General features: G+C 38.9%; 1 protein-coding gene across 2 annotated transcripts in view; it reads right to left on the bottom strand.

The window, feature by feature from the left end:
* Window positions 1-3,107, bottom strand: part of LOC107705742 (zinc finger protein 512B-like) — a 72,195-nt gene extending 69,088 nt beyond the window's left edge. The window contains exon 1 of one of the 2 annotated variants that reach the window (XM_016509195.1): window positions 2,770-3,107. The gene's annotated coding sequence lies outside the window, so the exon portion shown is untranslated. Of the gene's footprint in view, window positions 1-2,145 lie in introns of both variants that reach the window. The other variant, XM_016509193.1, reaches the window with a different exon arrangement.
* Window positions 3,108-5,106: the final 1,999 nt, after the last annotated feature.

Raw genomic sequence — 5,106 nt, forward strand, 5'->3', positions numbered from 1 at the left:
TCTATCTATCTATCTATCTATCTGTCTGTCTGTCTATCTATCTATCTGCCTGCCTTTATATCTATCTATCTACCTATCTGTCTGTCTGTCTATCAATCGTCTGTCTGTCTGTCTGTCTGTCTGTCTGTCTATCTATCATCTATCATCTATCTGTCTGTCTATCCATACATCCATTCCTCATGATTACTTGTATTTCTTTTTTTTTCTATTTAATACACATCTGATCATTTTATTTTTAACACAATGCAAAAAAAAAAAAAAAAAAACTAATTAATCAAGTTAAAACTCTGGCTGAATGCATCAATCCAGAAGGGAAACGGGCAGTTTATTGCAATAAATGAAGCCTGACAATGACTATTAAAATAAACAGCACTGATTAGAATGTGATCATACTTTCTTATTAATTCCAAATCAGTGTCATTTCAGTTCTTCATTAGGTTTGGCCTAATGGGTCACTAATTTGTGCCTTTTTATACCGCCATTAATTCACTGTTCTATTATTTGCTGATCAGTGGTCGGGCATATGGCTCTATGATTTATCATGTGTCAAAGGAGATTTTATGAACACCACAGATAAATGTTTCATCTAATGCACGCCGTGGGAATGTCTCGCTGTCAGAGGCGTTAGTACATTTCCGGTGAGTGCTAATTGAGAGGGTTCACTTTAGGCAATAAAGTGTGATCATGACAAACTTTCATAAGACTAAAAGTTGAAAAGCTACTGTACATGTACTGACACACACATAAGCAGTACGTTTGAAAGATGAGAAATCAAGCTCTAAACACTCTAACCATCACAGCATACTGTTTGTGACAGGACGTGACAACCATTCCCTTTTAAAATGCCAACCAAAACAACAGGTACTGCTCACAGCTGTGCTATTAAACCACAAAACAGGCCCGCATAATGCATCACCAGATCACAGAACGACCCTACCATCACCTAACCCACATAGAAGAACGATAGATCCGTCAAGTGCTGAAGATCATTACACCAAATTATTTATGGCCCAGAGACTGAAGCTCATTTGTGGGCCAGAAGTTTATTCCAAAAAGGAAAAGAGCAATAAGGTAATAGGAAAAGCAGCTGGTAGGACTAAGTGCTATGGTATTTGGGGAATTTATCACACACACTTTAGAAAGGCTGTTGATGGAAGTGTGCCTACACAATCAGAGAAACACACATGGCTCATTCCTGCTATGAAGTACCTATCAAACTGTAACTTCTTCAGAATAAATATGCTTGAGTTGTAATTTAAGCAAGTACTTCTATTTAAAGGGGGGGAAAAGTATTATTCCAGACTTTCTGAAATGCTCTGGTCAGAATCAAGCACTTCAACATTATTAATTATAATGGCATTATTTACAGAATACCAAGAACATGAACAGAATGGTTATTTAAAAGAATGAAAATCAAGAGCTGAAGTTAATCAGTTCTCAGTGAGTCGGCTTACATTATGATGTCAACTTGAAGTTCACTTTGATATTTTTTTAAATATTATCAGACAGGATTGCATGTTTTAGAGTGGCACAAACCAGTTAATGCCACAGAAGTTCATTATTTTTAGATGTTTGTTCTGTTCCCTCCCCTCACTTCCTAGAAGATGATGTCATAAGGACATGGCCTTTTTAGTCATTTTTAAGTTAAAGATTTGACCACAGACTAACATGATGGAAAAGTCACATTGAGGGTACAGGAAAAATCTATATTGATGGTTGATCAAAACATTACTCCCAAGATTGCAACAACACAAAAATGAAGATGAAACACCTGTAATGTTTCTTAAATGGCCAGTTGTTCATCTTCATCCCACAGTAAAATATCTCATTTTCATATTCAACATTTCAACAAACTTTTAATAACCCAATATACTACACCATACATGACAGGGACATGAAAATGTAGGCCTATACTGCATAGTAAGGATGACCCACATGAGACTTTGTAAGTGCTCAAACAGTGTGTGAGTGTTTGTATGATGTCTGACAGTTTACCCATAAACACCACAACACATCCTCCTATATTTCATTCCCAAAGAAGCTTTAACACCTCGTAACGCGTAAATCCACGCCGCTTTGCACGGCAAGCTTATGCCTTTATTGGCAGTATTGACAGATAATCGACTTCTCGAAGGCCACACCTACCTGGAAAGCCACCCAACACTGGCGGGTGAGCGGGTGAGCGGGTGACCCACGTGGGGTCAGGCTGTAGCCTTTACTCTCGCGTCGCGCCACTTGACTTTACATGGCAAACGCACCTGACGCGCGGGGAGTCGCGGACAGACGGGCGTCACGGTCGGTAGCCACACTCACGGCCCCCGCTGTGCGTATCCGTGGAGGAGGAGGATGAAGAAGGAGGATGATGAAGAAGGAGGAGGAGGAAGAAAAAAAAGAGCAAGCTGATGCAAATGCCCACAAGCCGAACACTTTCACCGTGTTTCCAGACTGCACTCGGCGCCCCTCTTCATCAATATGTAATCCACGAGCTCTCTCATTAAAATCCAAATCAAAAGCACGCGCACAAATACGCAGAAACGCCGCGAAAAATATGAAAATACAAGAAGCTTTCATAGGCAGTGAAGCAAAATGGCGACTTTAATACGAAGGAGGAGTAAAAAAAAAAAAAAAACCTTCGCGCTGTTGCTAAAGGAGGCACGGGGATATGTTTAGTGCTGTAATCGAGGGTGGAAGAAGTGAACGCGACGGAAAGCGGAGGGCAAGGCACAGCGTCGCGCGGTTTCGCCGCAGCCCCTCGATTCCGGTCCTTACCTCGGGATTATGCCGTGTATTTGTTTGATATGGATATTATCTCCGCGACCGTGTACAGTAACAGTATGGGTGCTGGGTCACGCGCGTATCCGCCGCTGCCTTTGACAGTTGCGACTACAGTCGGCAGGCAACTTGCAAACTCTCGCGTTATTATTTATGATCACTCATTTTGATATCAGGCCAATCATTTTGGTATTTCTGCATAATAAAGCCCCTGCCTGAATGGAAGCGTTTGATGCGGCTCGACGTCATGCCGCTCGCTTATGACGAAAAGGCTTCGGCTACAATGTATCTTTATAGCGGACACATAATATCAGAATGTTCCCAACATTATTATGAAGCAGCCTAGTCTATGCGATTCTACTTTTTGTAGAAAGGATGGCTTCGTTTTTAGGGCAAGTTAATAATCTGATTATATTCATATCATTATGACGTCGTCTACTTTTTGATAATATATATATATTATTTCATATGGATTTGCACATAAAATGTATTATTTTAACAGCAATTATTGGATTTTTGCTGTCCAAAAGACAAAAGTTAACATCTTAACATGACGTCGTATCGCAGTAAAATATTAAGCTTTGTTTTTGTTTTGTTTCTGTACTTGCTAAACTAATACATATGTTGTATTTCTGTCTACTCCGTGATTAAATTAAACGTTTGTATGTGGTAGACTGAAAAATCGAATATTATAATTCGATTTATCAACTATGCAATAACATAAACGACTTTTCTCAAATTCTGTCTCACATCTCCGTCAAAAAGGCATTTGCAGAGCAAATTATTCATATTTAGCCTATATTTTCTAAATAATTATGAACAGAGGTCTCTCTTTCCACACCTACGTCACGGGGCTTAATAGATCTAGACTTTGACCCATTATAATTATTGTTTTCCCCTAATGTAAGCACCATTACTGCGTTCACCAGGAGGGGGAGGCAAATGACCGCTTTTCTGAGGATGTTGTTGAGACTCGAAATGTGGAAAAAGTGAAACCCCGAAACGAATTCGAATTTTATACAGGCTAGATGACATATTTGTCCAAAAGCAGCCTCAAGAAAAAAGAAACTCAACACACGAAAGCCCTACTTTTAGCAGACAAGCTCTTGAATGATCACATGATTTGTTTACTTATCCTATCTGTTTTAGAGCATTAGTTTATTAATTCTAGCAATCATTCACTATCTAATTTACCAAAAGGGTTTTTCCATCATTACGCTTTTTTCGCTCATATACGTTTCATGCTCGTAAAAGTGTCCACTAGTCAGCAGTATAGTGCAGGATTATGTGACAGTAGGATGAGTTTATGACGGATGATAACAGGTGATGAGCACTTAACACGTCTGTGGGCTGTGCAGGCCTGTCCCTCAAACCATCATTCACATGACTTTAATAATGCACATGAAATATAAATCTAAATCCTATAGGCTTTTTTCTGCAAGATGACAAGCTTTGTATGTTATTAATATGTCAGTCATTTCCAGCACTATTCTCCACAGCAGTCTAGGGACAGTCAGCTACATATGGAGGCCATAAACAGCACATGAACCTCTGTGTTAGTGACTGGTGAAGGCCGAACTGCTCTCAAATGGACAGGGTTACGAAGTACTCCTTACATAATGCGTAGTTCGTGTCATTTGTACACATTCCCATAACCCTGTGGTAATACAGGTAAGCGCTCCAGCTGTATTTTAGGCCATGAAATGAAGTAAAGCAAGCTGTGTGAAGAACTGCTTCAGCTCTGAGTAACTCCTCGCTGTTGAAATCCAAGAATAACTGAAGACATGGAGAGAAATGTGTTTTTGCTGCTGAGATTGACAGTGTGTATGTTATTTTTGTTTGATCAAGAGCTGCTAGTTCAAAAGAAGAGCAGTTTCCTTGACGATCCATTTTGCATAGAGAAAATGTGATTCATCTATCAATACACTTTCCAGGGGTCTTCATCTGGTATCCTTAGGCGGTCCACCATTTGTGGCTCGATCACAAGCTACTTTCTGAGGAAAAGAAATAGGAGGAAAATACAATATTAAACTCAGGTTAAGATTAAATTTGATCAAGGCCAAAGTCCCTCCCACATTAAAACGCAACTAATATTATGACAACCTTAATATTTTAAGGTTTAAAATATTGACTCTTTACACCAATGATGATTGTTTTAATGGCTGTGAAATGTAAGAATTATTATAAAAATGCTTTAATATGGTTCTCCAGGCCAGACTTAAAATAAAGCATTCAATTTTATGCAGCACAATGTGATTATCCGTAGTAATTGATTTGGACAATTTTGTTATTTTCCTTATATTAATTCATAGATTTATTGTTCATTTTATTTAA

The sequence above is a fragment of the Sinocyclocheilus rhinocerous genome, unplaced genomic scaffold, assembly GCF_001515625.1.
Source record: "Sinocyclocheilus rhinocerous isolate Xijiao unplaced genomic scaffold, SAMN03320098_v1.1 scaffold263, whole genome shotgun sequence".
NCBI lineage: Eukaryota > Metazoa > Chordata > Actinopteri > Cypriniformes > Cyprinidae > Sinocyclocheilus > Sinocyclocheilus rhinocerous.